Below are 18,046 nucleotides of genomic sequence, written 5' to 3'. Positions count from 1 at the left end.
TCCTGCAAAGCTTAGCCCGGAAGCGGAAGCGGCTTTGGGAAACGGAAAAGCTTGGAGCCGGTTCCCAGCCGGAGCCGAGATCTTTACAGGGGACTCTGCGGGGAGCGTCTTGGGCTAGTCTTGCTGCGGTGCTGCAGCCGCCGCTCCCGACAGCAGAGCTGGGACTCTGCCGCGCTGCTCGGGTAACGTTTCTCTCCTTTCCCACTGTAGCCCGGGGCACTGCCCCAGGACCTCCCTGCACCAGAGTTCCAGAGAGGCAGGACAGGGATGGGGGAACAGACTTTAGGGTTTTCCACTAGTTTAGGGAAACACATTTTCCTCATCCCTCAGCGCTGGGGTTCAGGTCTCTAGGGTGCAGGTGGGAGGTTCTATTACCTATTCGGTTCTCCTAGCTGACATGGTGCTTCGTGCAGCTAGGTGGATGAGTCTCACGATTTTCTCGAGTAAATACTGTGGTTTCATCTCGGTGCAGAGAGGGATGAATCATCGTTTGAGGGCCTTCTTTAGACCATCTCTAGGAAATTGGGACATAAGCTTTACATATGTTATTAGTTACCAAGCCAGGAAAATGGTGGGGAAATAATTGACATTTATTGGGAAACCTTGTTTTGTCACCCTTAATGGAAAAGGGACAGTTTTTGAGAATAAGAAGGGAAAGAGAATTTCCATTTTTTTGAGTAACTGCTGTGTACTTTGGTGGTTCTTAACCTTTCAGAGATCCAGGTATCCCTTGAAGGTTTGTGGACAGCCGGAGACGATTCTTAAAAGGGGGGGGGGCACATACAACATTTGTCATACATTGGTAAGACAAAGAGACTCTGAAGCCCTTCTGTGGACACTTGATGTCTGTGAACGTAAGGTTAAGAACCCTTATCTTGTATACTATACATGGCACTTGCATTATCTACTTTGACCTTCACCATAACTTAAGTGCCTGCCTTTTACATACCAGAAGCTGAGGTTTGACTTTGTTCAGGGGTTTGTTCAGGTTTGATTTGATTCCAAAGCCTGTACTCTTCTTATTGCACAAAACTATCCTAGTGTTTGAAATCCAAAAATGTTATTAGGTTTAAAAAAAAAAAGCTGACCATTTCATAAAACACGGTGCATCGATTAACATAAACTTTGGAGCCTGACTAATGGAATTAAACTCCTCTTCCTCTTACTAGCTGTATGGCATTGGGTGAATTGATCTATCTGTACTTCAGTTCCTTCATCCATAGAGTGGAGATAATCTTAATAGAACCTGTCTTATAGGAAAGTTATCAGGAGTAAATGAATAAGAATGTGAACTCCCTAGAACAGAGCCCACCACAGATAAAACGCTATTGAAGTGTTTTCTATTATTATTTATTGTGTGTCTTTCAACATGTGGTAGCATTAGAATTTTATGCCAATTGTATTTTAATATAGTTGCTCTATTTTGGAACTTGAATGTGTTAATAGCTCCAAGAACCTTATGAGGTTTGCAGTTCTTAAAAAGCTCAATTACAGGGTGGTTTCTCATGTTGACTTGTATATAGGTGCACTTTTCTTCCTTCTGCTTTTTGGCTTGTAGGCATTTTGTAGGCTCTGAGTTTTTGATGTTGAAACAGTTTTATTAGTGAACCATCTACAGATAACGTATGTGCCTTCTGCTTTACCCCATTTGCCGTCACTGGAAGTTCCTAATCTTTCTGAGACAGCTTGTCTGCAAGCTGCATTCATGGCTAGAGCTGAGAGCTACCGCTTTTTGGATGCATTAGAACCTCTCGGTGATTCAGCAATAACCTTTTTAAGTAAATGTGACTAGTTGTTTATTTTAAACATTTGGTTGTTGGCCGGTATTATAGGTAGGGTCAGAGGGAAAATTGCATATAATTTAAATAGTAATTCACATTTAAATTCTGCCATTGACAGAAAGATACTGTCCTGATAATGTTAGTACCATGAATTTTGGAATCCATGAACAATAGTAAATTTAAAAAAAAAACCAATTTGGAATACCTGTTCTGAGAATTTTCTTGTTTTCTTGTTTATTAATACTTGAGAGGGACCTAAATTAGCATAGGAACACGGCAGGGAATGAGAACATACTTAGAAAAATGTTTTCGTTGAATTGTAATTTTATTGCAACCTGACATTCTTATAGTCTAAGATTAAAGTACTGAGATGCTCCATAGCGTGTTTTGATGGTGATGGGAGGGAGGAGATGGCATCGCTTTGTGTTGGGTGGGAGCAGAAAGTTAATTGCTTTTGATTACATACTTGTGAGAAAAAGAAATACTTTTAGTCCTTCTCAGCAGTCAAGAGGGTTGTTTTGTATTTTTCTGCAGTCTTGAAGAGAAAGAATTTTTTAAGGCATTCAACCCACAGTTTTGAACACATAATTGGGCTTGGACTTCATTCCATCCACTAATTGGTCTTCCTTACCAATTTAAGTTAATAACACATTTTTAATATAAAATTATGGCTAACGAAAGATTCTTTTGAAACTCTTGTATTTCCATATTAGGAAGTTAAAGGTAGATTGACTTTTGTGGCGATCCAGGGAAGAAAACGAATTCACAGATACTTTCTTCATTTTCAAGTTACAGTTTTTACACTTCTTTTTATGTCTCATGTCTTTTTATGTCTCATGTGATGAGTTTTTTCCCCAACATTAGTTGGTAGTAATTATTTTTCAGTGAGTTTGACTGCCTCCTAAATATGTAACATGGTATACAGCATGTTCTGCTCCTAAGTGTTGATACCAAGTGGCTTGTAAGGATACCTCGGAGGTATATTACCGCTGCACATTCGCTCATTCGGAAGGTGTGTATTAAGGGCCCATTTGACCCTACGCAGTGTGCTTGTTACTCTTCAAGATCTCAGGCCTGTATTGGCGATAGACTTGTGAGCAGATCAATGATGGTAAGGTTGTTCAACAGACGAACGCAAATTGAACTCTTTGATAGGAATTACTCTACCTGTTCATCTCTACAGAAGTGGTCCCGGTTAGAGTACTGTTGCGTGATATATATTTTACATATATTCCAACATACTATATATCATATTAGACTTAATGAGTTTAACAGATTCTAGTATATCACTTTACTTTTGAAACGACTTTAGTCATTAAATAGCTTAGTTTTAAATTTCAGTTTTTCTTTCTTTGGTTTCTTTTCCTTTGAAGTCTTCATGCATGTTTAGCCTTCACTAATAATATTCTTTTATATGATAGTTTTCAAACTGTTGAGGTTGCTTAATCTTGTTGCAGTTTGTGTGTATGTCCATGGGTACATGTGCGCACGCACACACACACACACACACACACACACATGCTTGACACCTTAATAGGGTGTTCTATCACCACGATGTTTTCCTTAGGGACTCTTGAAGCCTCTTCTACAAGTTATGGCTTAATAGAGATGAGTATTCATTTAGTTATCAGAAACCAGACAGTCTTGGTAAAAGTATGTTGCGTCATTTAGCCTGTATTGAAGAGTACCATATATACATTTTTTAACTGGGGGAGGGCAGAGATAGAGGGAGAGAGAATTCAAGAAGGCTCCACACCTCATGTGGACACAGGTCTTGATCTTACAACCCTGAGATCATGACCTGAGCTGAAATCAAAAGTCGGACACTTAACCGACTGAGCTACCAAAGCGCCACACCATATGATTTTAATATGAATTTTTGTTCAATATGAATTTCTCTTACCCTGGATAGTTGAAAAATTTGCACCACATTTTTCGGAGCTTCTAGCTGCAGCATCATTTGAGTGCAGTTTGCCTGTTGGTGTTGAGATACGGGTAGTCAGCATCTGTTCCTCGTATTTTCTATTCGTTATCCTTTTTGGCCAGAAATCAGGTAAAGGTAATCTAATGATATACAACATACATTTTTTGCAGGGTCCCCTTGCTCTTATCCAGAGATCCAGCTCAGATTATTTTAACCCCTCTTTTGTCCACTTGGAGAGGATCCACTCCCAAGGATACCCCTGGTGTATGTGGTAAAACTATTAGGAAGAAAAAAACCAAAACCTCCTAGGTATAATCTAGTTTCTCATGTCTTGGTGAAGGCGGGAACTCAGCTGGGCTGTGTAAATGATTTATAGAAAAGATTGAAAAGGAATGGAAAAAAGTGTTTTAACCAAGCATTACCTCGGTTGGGTAGGGATTAGGGAGGCATGATCAGAATCCTAGCGGGGGCAAAGAGAATGTAAAGAGTGGAACAAGTTGTAATTTTTTAAAAATCCCATTTTATTTTGGATTTGGAGTAGCTTTAGATTTATAGAAAAGTTGCAAAGGTAGTACAGAGAGTTTCTGTATATCTTTTACCCAGTTCTTCCCCTAATGTTAACCATTAGGTTAATCATGGTGTGTGTGTGTGTGTGTGTATGTATGTGTGTATATATGTATATGTATATAACCATGGTATGTTGTCACATCTAATAAGAAATTAACTTTGGTACAATACCATTAGCTGAACTACAACTTTATTTGGATTTTTCAAGTTTTCCACTAAAAGCCTTTTTCTGTTCTAAGATCCAAACCAGGATACCACCTTGTATTTAGACCGTGTGCAATTTTGATAAATAGGTTGGAGTCTCCGATGAGCTTTCTCTCTGCTGTGTATAGAGTTCAGTAATCCCCTGTGACCGTTGCTGAAGAGAGGAAGTCATTGACCCTGAGAATAGACAATACTATGTAGGTAGTGTTTTGTACCTCCTTAATTCCCCCAACACTGGTAACTCAGTGAGAGAGTCGGCTTTGCTCCCAGGAGGGTGGGCTGAAGTTTCTTGAGATGCTAAGAGCTAATCCTGATTGTGGGGCCCTTCCCGGGATCCACTGACACCATGTGCTCACGTCATAGACTTCCACTCCATGGAACTGTCACCCAGTGGTTTACTTGTGTGTCTTCTGTACTAAACTGTATGTTTCTAAGGGGTCGGGACCATCTTACTCATTTTGGCTCCTCAGGGTTCAACATAAGTTGGGCATCTAATAGATTTTAAATACGCATTCGAAGAAAATCATAGATCTTGTGTGGTAACATTGATTATTAGGTCAAAAAAGGTTTTGTTTTAACACTACGTAAGTGTTGAGTTTCTCCTTCAAATCGAGCCATCTCAGTTTTCCCTTTCTGTGGCTAATTGAATTTTTCTTCCTGGAATCTTAAACAAACAACTATAAAATACTCATTTAAGATTGCTCTTTTTTCCCCCCTGATGTGGATAAACGATTTTCTTTAAAAATAACGGTAGAACAGATGACCGTATAGGTAGAAGTTTTGTTAGCTTTTAAGCGCATGTGTGATGATTCCAGTTTCATCCCACTGGGCTGTAGATCTGGCCGTTTGCCTGCCACTTCATGCACAGTTAATGAAATAACACCCTCCTAGACTTATTGAGGGAGACGGCTTGTCAGATTCAGGGAATTTGTTTTAAAATTTTCCTGTTATAGCCAAGATTCGGTGGCCCAGGGTCACCTAAGCATAAAAGCTGCCATGGGGTGGGAACACAGGGGCCTGTCCTAATTCTGTGGATCAGGCACAACAGATTTCATTTGGTAAATAGAAATTAAAAAAAAAAAAACACGTTAGGAGAGAGTTGTAAAGTGAAGCTGCTGTTTTCTTGACGAAGATGAAAAACTGCGACTGGCATAGATGGGCCAGTTTTTTAATTTTGTTTTTCTCCAGACGTCCCAGGAAGTTACAAAATGATCAGTGATTAAGTTGACCCTTGTTTCCCTGTTCTGTGCACACTGGCTTTGAATCGCTTTTCCTCTTTACTCTGAACTGTACAGAGAACGGTAAAGTCTATTCCAGGGGCCGATGGACCTGAACTGCACTTTCATATGCACTCTTCATTTCAAGTCTGACAAACTCTGGTTTGTTTTATTATTATTATTTTTTTTTAAGATTTTTTATTTATTTATTTGAGAGAGAGAGACAGTGAGAGAGAGCATGAGCGAGGAGAAGGTCAGAGAGCGAAGCAGACTCCCCATGGAGCTGGGAGCCTGATGTGGGACTCGATCCCGGGACTCCAGGATCACGCCCTGAGCCGAAGGCAGTCGTCCAACCAACTGAGCCACCCAGGCGTCCCTGTTTTATTATTTTTTTAAAGGATTTTATTTTTATTTATTTGTAAGAGAGAGAGAGAGAGAGCGCGTGCGCAGGCAGGCAGAGTGGCAGGCAGAGGCAGAGGGAGAAGCAGGCTTCCTGCCGAGCAAGGAGCCTGATGTGGGACTCGATCCCAGGACGCTGGGATCATGACCCGAGCTGAAGGCAGCCGCTTAACTGACTGAGCCACCCAGGCGTCCCTCTTGTTTGTTTTAAAGAGAATGGTGCAACAGAGAGAATCCAGATTGAATTAAGAAATGGAGAATTACTTTTGTCACTGTCAGCTAAACCTTTATAAGCCCAACTTTTCTTTTAACTAGTAAATGATCAGATAACGGTTTCCTGCCTCCTCTCAGGTGAGACTGATCTTATAAAAGCATCTTCTCAGGGCGCCTGGGTTGGTTGGGTGTTGGCCTCCTGCTCAGGTCATGATCCCAGAGTCCTGGGATGGAGCCCCACGTCAGGCTCCCCGCTCAGTAGGGAGCCCACTTCTTCCTCTCCCTCCTGCTCATGTTCTGTCTCACTCTCCCTCAAATAAATAAAATCTTTAAAAAAAATAAAAGTAATGGTTTTTCTTCAAAACCAGAAGGGCAAGTAGTTTGTTGTCGTTGGCTTAACCTGCAGGTACATGCTCTGGGTTTTGGAACTTTGTTGTTGTTTTAAGACCTGGCGTCATGGGTCCAGAGGGTTTATGTCAATTTGAAGAGAACTGAGGGACTAAAACATTGGCCCCATTTAGAAATGGCATATATTAGGTTAAAGAGTAGGGGGAAATCTGTTAAAAGATAAAAATCTTTCCAAATTCTGTAACAGACTAACTGAAATACTTCTTAGTAATGTAGGGAGTTGAATTCGAAAGAAACAAAGCAATGGTAAAACTGAGAATTAATGAGATAAAGGGCATGCAGGAACTTCAAAAACTCTTGTTAAAAAATTTTGAGGGGAGAGGCGCCTGGGTGGCTCAGTGGATTAAGCCTCTAACTTCGGCTCAGGTCAGATGCTGGGGTGCTGGGATGAAGCCCCAAATCGGGCTCTCTGCTCAGCAGGGAGCCCGCTTTCCCCTCTCTCTGCCTGCCTCTCTGCCTACTTGTGATCTCTCTCTCTCTCTGTGAAATAAATAAAATAAAATAAAATAAAATATTTTAAATTTAAGTATAGTTGACATACAACATTATCTAGAACATTATCTACATATTAGATAAAACATCGAGATTGGGCAGTTATATACATTATGAAATGCCTACTACGATGAGTATAGTTACTATGTTTTACCACACAAAATTATTACAGTATTATTGACTGTATTCCCTTTGCATATTTTTCATCTCTGCAATGTAATTTATTTTGTAACTAGAAGTCTGTACCTCTTAGTTTTCTTCACCTATTTCATCCATCCCCTCATAGCGCTCCCCTCTAGCAGCCATCAGCTTTTCTCTGTATTTATGAGTCTATTTCTGTTTGTTTTGTTTTGTAGGTTCTACATATAAGTGAAATCAAATGGTATTTGTCTTTTTCTGTCTGACTTATTTCACTTAGCATAATACCCTCTACGGGTCTGTTCATGTTGCCATGAATGACAAGATTTCATTCTTTTTTCTGGCTGAGTGATATTTCATTACGTATGTGTGTGTGTGTGTGTGTTTGTGTGTGTGTATACACATACATACATATACATATATTTGTATGTACACACACACCATATCTTCTTTATCCACTCATCTATTGATAGACGTTTGGGTTGCTTCCATGTCTTGGCTATTGTAAATAATGCCACAGTAAACCTGAATGTGCATATATCTTTTTAAATTCATTTCCATTTTCTGCAGGTAAATACCCAGAAGTAGAATTACTGGGTCACATGGTTCTATATTTAATTTTTTTAAAGATTTATTTATTTATTTTAGAAAGAGAGAGAACATGATTGGGAGGGGCAGAGGGACAGGGAGAGAGAATCTGAAGCAGACTCCCTGCTGAGCACAGAGCCCTACATGGGACTCGATCTCATGAACCTGAACACGAGCCAAAACTGAGTCGGCTAATCAACTGTACCACTGAGGGGCCCTTATTTTTTAATTTTTTGAGGAACCTCCATACCATTGTCCCCAGTGGCTGCACCAGTTTGCATTCCCGCAAACAGTGCACAAGGATTCCCTTTTCTCCACATCCTCACCAACATTTGTTATTTCTTGTCTTCTTGATATTAGCCATTCTGACCGGTATGGGGTGCTACTGTGGTTTGGATTTTCATTTCTCTGATGATGAGTGATGTTGAGCATCTTTTTGTGTGTACTCTTGTTAAAAATTTTAGCAAGAGGTTTTCTCTTGTGAACCTTTTAGATAAAATTTCTAGAAGAAAATCTTTGTGTCCTTGAGTTACTCTGTAAAAAACACAAACTATAAAAGAAGAAAGTGATAGGTTGGATTTCATCAAAGGAAAACTTTTTATTATTTCTTTTATTTTTATTTTTTAAAGATTTTATTTATTTAATTGTCAGCGAAAGGCGGGGAGAACACAAGCAGGCAGAGCGACAGGCAGAGGCTGAGAGAGAAGCAGGCTCCCTGCTGAGCAAAGGGCCCGATGTGGTACTTGATCCCAGGAACCTGGGATCTTGAGTTGAGCTGAAGGCAGCGGCTTAACCAGGTGACCAGGCATCCATAAAGGAAAAACTTTTATTCTTGAAATAATGCTGTTAAGAAAATGTTAAAAACAAACCAAAAATATTGATCAAATATATCTAGTAAAGGACTTGTTTGAAGAATTCTATAAAAGAATTCTATATGAAGAACTCTAACAACTAAGTAAGAGGACAAACAGCTTGATTTTTAAAAAAAAAGATATTATTTATTTATTTGACAGAGAAAGACACAGTGAGAAGGGAACACAAGCGGGAGGAGTGTGAGAGGGAGAAGCAGGCTTCCCGCTAAGCAGGGAGCCCAATGTGGGGCTCGATCCCGAAACCATAGGATCATGACCTGAGCCGAAGGCAGGAGCTTAATGACTGAGCCACCCAGGCGCCCCACAAACAGCTTGATTTTAAAAATGCAAAAGATTTAGATACGCCTGGGTGGCTCAGTTGGTTAGGCAGCTGCCTTCGGCTCGGGTCATGATCCCAGCGTCCTGGGATCGAGTCCCACATCGGGCTCCTTGCTCGGCGGGGAGCCTGCTTCTCCCTCTGCCTCTGCCTGCCTCTCTGTCTGCCTGTGCTCGCTCTCTCTCCCTCTCTCTCTGACAAATAAATAAATAAAATTTAAAAAAAAATTAAAAAAAAAAAAAGATTTAGATACCAAAGATGCATCAGAAATAGCCAATAAGCACATGAAAACATACTCTAAATTGTTAGTCCTTAGGGAAATGCAAATAAAACCACAGTGAGAGACCAGACCTTTTAGAATGGGTAAAATTTAGTAGTGCATTATTTAACTTCCATGTATCTGTGCTCTTTCCAGACTTTTTCTTGTGGTCGACTTTTAGTTTTATAGCTCTCCAGTCAGAAAAAGTGCATGGTATGATCTTTTTGAATTTGTTGAGGGACTTGTTTGTATTTTTTAAAGATTTTATTTATTCATTTGACAGAGAGCTAGCACAGGTAGGCAGAATGGCAGGCAGAGGGAGAGGGAGAAGCATGCTGTCCGCTGAGCAGGGAGCTAGACGAGGGGCTCCGTCCCAGGACTCTGGGATCATGAGCTGAAAGCAGCCACTTAGCCAACTGTGCCACCCAGGGCGCTCCTGAGAGACTTGTTTTGTGGCCTAATATGTGATCTGTTTTGGAGAATGTTCCACGTGTTCCTTGAAAAGGATATGTGTCCTTGAAAGGACATGTATACTTGAAAGGATATGTATCCTTAAAAAGAATACGTGTTCTACTGTTTTAGGATGGACTGTTCTGAATATATCTGTTAAATCCATCTGGTCCAGTCTGTCACTCAAAGCCACTGTTCCTTATTGATTTTCTTTTGTATGATCTGTCCACTGATGTTAAGTGGGATGTTAAAGTCCCCTACTATTATACTGTTACTGATTATGTCCTCTATGTTTGTTATTAACTACTTTAAGTATTTGGGTGCTCCCATGTTGGGTGCATAAATATTTACAATTGTTATATCTGGTTGTATTGTTCTAGAATGATAACATTTAAAAGATCGACATTACCCAGTGTTGGCAGATGTGAGCAACTGGAGCTCTCATACACTGTTCACTGGAAAACAGTGTCGCAGTTTCTTACAAGTTAAATATGTGCTTATGATATGATCCAGCAATCTCTCTCTTAGCTTTTTATCCAACAGAAATAAAAACATGTGTCCACGCAAGACTTATGCTTGAATGTTCATAGCAGCTTTATCATAATAGCCCCAAACTGGATAGAACCAAGTGTCCATCAACTGGTGAATGGGTAAAGAAATTATATTATAATGGACTACTACACAGCAGTAAAGAGGAATGAACTACCGCTACATGTAATGACATGTATGGGTCTAAAGTGTGTTGTGCTAAGTGGAGAAACGCGACACACAAAGGACAACATTTTGTATATGATACCGTTTGGCATCTGTAACAGGCAAAACCAAAGTGCTAGGAAGCATATCAGTAGTTGCGCAAGGGGATCATGAGGAAACCTTGGGATGACGAAAGTTCTGTATCATGATTGTGTTTTATATCATAACTGTTTACAATTGTCAAAGCTCTAATTGTTTACTTTAAATTGGTGACTTTTACTGTATCTAAGCTATATGTCAAAAAAGCTGATTTGGGGAAGATTTTTTTTTTTTTTTTTTGCCAACGACTTATACGCAATTAGAAACTAGATTCAGATTAATTCAGATCTGAATTTGTTACAGGTGCTAAAGTAATTTTGAAATAATCAGATCCCTGAATTGAGTTGCAATGAGCTTACTAGTTACCAAGTTGGGTCAAGTTTAGGCTAAGACTTTTATTATTAATGAGAACAGGTGTAAGTAAGATACACATTTATTTGAAGGTGTTTGATCAGAGAATCAGAGTTCTGAATAATCAAGGAAGAAAACCTGCAGGCTGATTTTGAGCTCCCCCTCTGGCCCGAGTCTTATATCCAATTTACTCACTATAATACTGTGACCACCACCAGTTTGGAGAAATACTTCCTTTTGCCTCAAGTAAACAACTTACATGGTTTTTTTTTTCCCTCTTCTCTGTTCCTTTTCACTCTTTGCTAGCTCCTTTTTTGGGGTAGGGGGCACATTTAAGGTTAATCCCTTCAAGGTTCTATAATCGGTCTTTTTCTTGGTCTGCTTGTTTTGCGTGGCAGTCCTTTTTCATTTCCTGTCTTTTAACTGCCTTCAGGTTACTGGTATCTCCATAGCTTCAGATGCGCATTTCCATTTGTCTTCTCAATATATTTACCTGGATATCTTATAGACGACACTTCAAACTTAGTTCTGTACTCAGATCTTTTCCCTACACACTGGCTCTGCCTCCGTAATTCGCCACCACCATTCACCCAGGCTCCCAAGCGTACAAAATCCCGATTTGTCCTTGGCTTCTTGCTCTCTTTTATCTTTTTGACCTCACAGGTCACTAATCCTGTTGCTTCTAACTGGGAAATGATGCATACTCTAGCTTCCCCTGCCCTCCCCCCAACGTTGTGGCCACTGCCTCCCTGCTCCTTTGGACCAGCATCCTCTTGTCTCGACTCAGCCGTTGATCTGTTGTCCTCTTCAGAGTCCCTTTTAAAATTTGTGGTCCTCTTTCTCCTTTTAAAATGTGTCATCATCATTCTTTCTTAGTTAAAAAAAAAACCATCTCTTGGGTTTTTTGGTTGTGATTGCTTCAACTCTAAAATCAAGTCATATTCCTTTTAAATTTCCAGGGTAAGTATTTGTTGTGCTCTCATTCTTCCTATCCCAAGGATCTTTTTTTCCTTTCTTGGGGTTCTTGACACGTCAGTATTCCTGGTTCAGAGGGTAGGCTCTGGAATCACGCTGCCTGGCTCCTTCATTTGCTTCATTTGTCAGTTGGGTGATAGTGGATAAGTTATTTTAGCCCTCTGTGTTTCACGTGTCCCAATCCACAAAACATGGATAACAGTATAGGTTCTTATGTGGTTGCTGCGAGTTAAGTGAGATAATACAGGAAGCACTTCAAATGGTGCGGGCACCTAGTGAGCTCTCAGTAAAAGGCAGATATGTGATATCATCATTCTCGAGAAAAAACCAGATCGCTTGGTATTTTGGATTGTTACTGTGGTTGTTTCCAAATAGGATTTCTCTGGAAAGCCAGTTAGTCCCTCAGGTACACCCGGTGCCATCTTCCTGACTTCCTGCAGGTTGAGCTGCAGGTTTGCTGGACACAAACTACCATCATCAGCTGGCAACCGGCAGCCTGGTTTGCACATCCGAACCGTATCTGCTGAGACGCTCCTGCCTGGTCACCTGGGGTCACTTCCAGCCTCACCCAGTCCTTTCCCTAACACTCCACATCTTGCTCTCAAGAGCCGCTGAGTTCCTCCCTCTTCTTCCTACACCTCCATTTTATATTTGAGACAACAGAAGAGAAGCAGCTTGTCCAAAATTACTCAGTAGTAAGATTCATGCTCCTGAACCCTCCACACTAGCATTCTGAGAATCAGTCACCCTGGTTTGGCCCCAGGTGGTCTTTCTAAATGCTTAGCTTTCATAATGCTGACCTTTTCATCATTCCCTTTTTTTTTTTTTTTTAAAGATTTATTTATTTATTTATTTGACAGACAGATCACAAGTAGGCAGAGCAGAGAGAGAGAGAGAGAGAGAGAGGAGGAAGCAGGCTCCCTGCTGAGCAGAGAGCCTGATGTGGGGCTCGATCCCAGGACCCTGGGGTCATGACCTGAGCCGAAGACAGAGGCTTTAACCCACTGAGCCACCCAGGCGCCCCATCATCACTCCTTTTCTTGACTCAACTTTGGCTTGTGCTATTTTTCTCCTTTTCTTTCTGCCTTGCAAATGCTTTCTCAGTCTTAAGTAATAGCTCTGTTGTCTCTCCTGTCAGAACTTCCTCACTCTCAGGCAAAGCTACCTTTCTCCCTCCTTTGCCCTCCACATGCTGTTTATTCCTGTTCTTGTGCTACTTGCCACACTCCCACTTCGGACTGAGTTCATCAGAGTTAAGAAAAGACCCTGTCTCATTTATCCTTGCTACCTTAGCTTTTGTTTTATTTAGCACATAGTCTGGCAGACAGCAAATGCTCAAGAAATCTGACATGAATGAAGAATGAACCTTACAGAAGAACCTGAGGATGTTGGTGGATTACAGCCAGTGAATTACAGTGAATTTGCTAAAACACTGTTTCAGCAAATGTTAGGCAAAGAGAAAATACAGGTATCCAAGGGTTGGGGGAAGGGGACATGGCAGCAAAAATAATTTTATTTAAAATGTGAGTATATGGGATGGGCAGCAGTGGAGTAATAGACCATAAATTGAGTGGGGATTGTAGTGCTTTTCAAACTTCAGTTTAAGTGCCTCTGGTGGTAGAGGATGGTGGGCATGTAATCCCTTGGGGGCTGGGAGCAGAGCCCTGAGCAGACTTTCTGCCTCAGGTATCAAGAATCTGCATATTTTGGGGGCACCTGGGTGGCTCAGTGGACTAAAGCCTCTGCCTTCAGCTCAGGTCATGATCCCAGGGTCCTGGGATCAAGGCCCTCATCAGGCTTTCTGCTCAGCAGGGAGCCTGCTTCTCCCTCCCTCTCTGCCTGTCTCTGTCAAATAAATAAGTAAAATCTTTAAAAAAAAAAAAAAAGAATCTGCATATTTTGGACATACCCATATTTTGCCTTTAGAAATGCATGCAAATTTCGCATTCTGTTGTATTGCCTGTGAGAGCTTTAAGGTGAGAATACCTTTTTCTCCCCACCTGAGTCATCCTCTAGTAAACGGTTGCTGCAGGAACTTGTGCCATTCATCCTCAGGCTTCCAGCACATCGGCCTGCCCCAAGGCCCAAATCTGGGAGGCACGGAACGGGGTTCCAGTCTAATATGGCAGTGTTCTAGCTTGCTATGATGGGGGGGTGCGGGGGCTTGTCTACGCAGGAGTATTGTGTCATGGAACCGAGGAGGGTGAGCTCATCTTTGTTCTAACAAGGCTATTCCTGGAAGGCTGCAGTCAGTTGGAGGCACCTCATTACCAGATCGCTGGGGACCAGCTGGAGAGAGTTCACAGAAGACCCACAGGAATGATTAAGAGACTGGAGGGGCTGACTGATGAGGAAAGAATATAAATGAAAACCGTATAACTTGGCTGAACCGAGATAGCAGGAATACACAACTGCAGAAATATCTCAAGAGAATAAACTTGATGGGGGAGGGGCAGTCTCTTAGGGTGGGATTTGGGGGAGAATAAACCAAGGCTGAAATTAAGCAAAGGAAAACGTAAACTAATAATCTAAAGTGTCTGATGGTACACTTTATTTCTGGACCCTCCTTCAATCCCTCTAAACTGTGGGCCTTTTGTTAATGGAATGACTTGGTTCTTTTAACTTCATTTTCCTGGACTTGGGGCTGGTGCTTCTATGTAGAGAGTCCTAAAGACTCCATCATTCAAAGGCCACATCTTTCTCTCATCTTGTCCTTCTTTGTGGGACTCTCTGGACTGTGGTTGGGTGACTGTGTGCCGCCACTGCCACTTTCTTTCTCCACCAGATTTCCACAGTGAACTTTCACATCCTTTTTTTTTTTTTAATGGCTTTTTATAATAGCATTTTAAAAGTAGATACTGAGTCAGTAATAGGTATTGTAATAATTTTAGAAACCTGGATATGGGATTGGTCCCTGAGGTACTGGTTTTAGGAAATTACAGCTTTGATGAAATGCAAGCATAATTGTAGGAAACAAGTACTTTGGGAAATGACTGTATAAAATTCCTACTTTGGGGTATGGGAGGCATAAAAATTTTAAACAACAGTTGAAATTAGCCAGGAGAAATATTTGCATAATGTTGCCAGTTTTATAGCTCGTTTCTTAAGAGGGGACAGGAGAACTGGAAGAAAATGATTTTATGCTTTTTTTTAAATTTATAAAAATGAGTTCATTTATACAAAACAGTTATACAAAATAGCTCTGAGACAGACCTCTATGCTAGAGAGGGATAACCTTTGTCAAGGGTCAGATAGGAAAGCTTGTAGCTACTCGGCTTTGCTCTTGTGGCGCAAAAGCAGTCATAGACCATATGTAAACGAATGAATTTGGCTGTGTTCCTCCCTTTAAAAAAAAAAAAAAAAAAAAAAGCAGGCGACTGTCTGGATTTGGCCTGCAGGCTATGGTTTGCCAACTCCTGCTCCAGACCTTTGCTCCCAAAAGCATGATCTACAGACCAGCAGCATCAACACTGCCTGCAAGCCTGTTAGAGATACAGAATATCGGGTCGCTTCTCAGAGGGGCTGCCCTAGAGCCTAGACCAAGCTTCTCAGACTTTAATATGTATAGTAATCACTTGGGGGCACTTGTCAAAGTATAGATTGAGATAAGCTGAACAACATACTAGCTGCTGGGAGACAAAGATGAGTAAGACCCAGTCAGTGTCCTCAGAGATCCCAGAATTCATTAGGAGAGACTACTGTATAGATAAATAACTATAATACAGACTCATAAATGCTATAATAGAGGTATTTTCAGAACAGGGGTATCACAGAGGAGCAAGTGATTGGTTCTGCGTGGCATGGGGGCAATCGTCAGAGGGGCCTGAGAATTGGACCAGGAAGGGGAATGGTGCTTGAGTTGAATTTTCAGGCTTACTAGAGACACTGAATGAAGCATTGTCAGGGGCGGGCATGGTAGCTCGTGGTGGGGTACGGTAAAAACGATATTAGAACTAGGAGTTATGGGCACCTGGGTGGCTCAGTTGGTTATAAGCATCTTCCGTTGGCTCAGGTCATGATTCCAGGGTCCTGGGATTGTGCCCCATACTGGGCTCTCTGCTCAGCAGGGAGTCTGCTTCTCCCTCTCCCTCTGCCCCGTGCACATGCTCTCTCTCTTTCTCTAATAAATAAAATCTTTTTAATCACTATTTTAAAAAAGAACTAGGAATTACTTAATTTAGTAACCAAATGGCTGATTAGAGGGCTGAAGACCCACTAAGATCATAATGAATAGAAGTAAAATTTCAGTACATTCTTTTATTTTTAGCTAGTTTTTTATACTCTTTCCTTGTTAGAAACAAGGATAACTTGCCTGTTCTGTCCCCAAAAGTTATTTGTTCTCCAGAAATAGAAACTTTGACTATGTTCTTACATCAGTAAGAATTTAGAAGACACAGAAAGGTACAGGTAGGGAACAAAAACTATGTATAATTACAAACACTAGGAGATGATGACTATTAATATTTTTATGTTGTTCCATCTAGTTGTGGGTACGTACTGTAACATTTTAAAAATTGGTCTCATGCTATGTAAATAATTTCGTGCTTGCCTTTGATTTAGCATTTTATTTGTGAGAAATTTCTTTCATTATTCCTTAAAAGGTGTCATTTTTTAAGGCTGAGATAGCATTCTAATGGAGCTCCTATAGTTTATATATAACCTTATCTTGTTTATGGATCCTTTAGGCTGGTCCCAGTTGCTAGTCGACCCAACTTTTGGCTCATGTACTTGGCAATTCTATCACCATCTTTTAAAATAAATACATATACTTGTTTATTTTTAATTATTAAAGTTTGCCAACTTGTTTGATCTGCTGGCCTTCCCTCATTCCGTTCTGCTGTTATTACTAGCATTGTGGCTTTTCTTTCTTGGTTTCCCATGGTAGGGAGGCCATAGGGTAGTCATTAAAAAGCATGGATTCTGTGGGCGCCTGGGTGGCTCAGTGGGTTAAAGCCTCTACCTTCAGCTGGGGTCATGGTCTCAGGGTCCTGGGATCGAGCCCCACATCAGGCTCTCTGCTCAGCAGGAAGCCTACTTCCCCCGCTCTCTCTGCCTGCCTCTCTGCCTACTTGTGAGCTCTGTCTGTCAAATAAATAAATAAAATCTTAAAAAGAAAAATAAAAAGCATGGATTCTGGGTCCAGATTGTCTGGATTTGACTCACTCTACTACTTACCGTGTATTCTCTTGAGAAAGTATCTCTATTTCCTCATCTGCAGAATAGGGATAATTTTATTTGTGTCCTGGGGTTGTGAGTTAATATATATGAAACAGTGACCATAGTTCCCATCGTGGGGAAGAGATTCTGGTTTTTCTGTTTTTTTTTGTTTGTTTGTTTGTTTGTTTGTTTGTTTTTAGCAATGAGTGGTCTCTCCTCATTTGTTTCATGGTGGCTGTTTGTGTATGCTTTGCCAATACCCCTTTCTGCTACATTTAGTTTATGAATGTCTTTGAGTTACACACTGACTTTACCAGACTCTACTTAGTGACTTTGTCTAGAGAATTCAGACTTTTTTTCCCCCACTCAGTAAATGTGACTATTTAAAAAATGAAATCAATGTTGTTTCACCGTGTCTTGGAAACGCAGACATGGGTGCAAAGGGAGCAGCGTACATGGGCAGATGGGAAGCTTTTTGGTGGTTTTCTCTTTCCAACGGAGCATTACCTTGATTGCTTCTGCGGCATAATAAGGCCCTTTGTAATGTGGCCTCACCTATCCTGTGGTCTCATTTCTCGTCACCCTATTCCCAGACCCTGTGCTCCAGCCCCATTAAATTGGAGCTGGGCATGTGGTAGTGATGAGGCTCACCCTTTATTTATTCTTTTTTAAAGATTTTATTTATGTCTTTGAGTGGGAGAGAGCGCATGTGCGTGTGTGCACTCAAGCGGGGGAGGGGCAGAAGGACGGAGAATTAGACTCCCCAGGGAGCAGGGAGCTGGACATAGGGCTTGACACTGGGCTCAACGCGGTGCTGGATCCCTGGACCCTGGGAACATGACCTGAGCCAAAGGCAGACAGACGTATAACCAACTGAGCCACCCAGGCATCCCAAGGCTCACTCTTTAAATCTGTGCCCTCGTTGCTTCTCTTAAAGGCTTAG

General features: G+C 41.1%; 1 protein-coding gene across 3 annotated transcripts in view; it reads left to right on the top strand.

The window, feature by feature from the left end:
• Positions 1–34: 34 nt before the first annotated feature.
• Positions 35–18,046, top strand: part of AREL1 (apoptosis resistant E3 ubiquitin protein ligase 1) — a 45,675-nt gene continuing 27,663 nt past the window's right edge. For all 3 annotated transcript variants that reach the window (XM_044229500.1, XM_044229499.1, XM_044229498.1), the window contains exon 1: positions 35–182. The gene's annotated coding sequence lies outside the window, so the exon portion shown is untranslated. The remainder of the gene's footprint in view (positions 183–18,046) is intronic.

The sequence above is a fragment of the Neovison vison genome, chromosome 13 (genome assembly GCF_020171115.1).
Source record: "Neovison vison isolate M4711 chromosome 13, ASM_NN_V1, whole genome shotgun sequence".
Classification (NCBI taxonomy): Eukaryota; Metazoa; Chordata; class Mammalia; order Carnivora; family Mustelidae; genus Neogale; species Neogale vison.
This window is presented reverse-complemented; position numbering and strand designations above follow the sequence as displayed.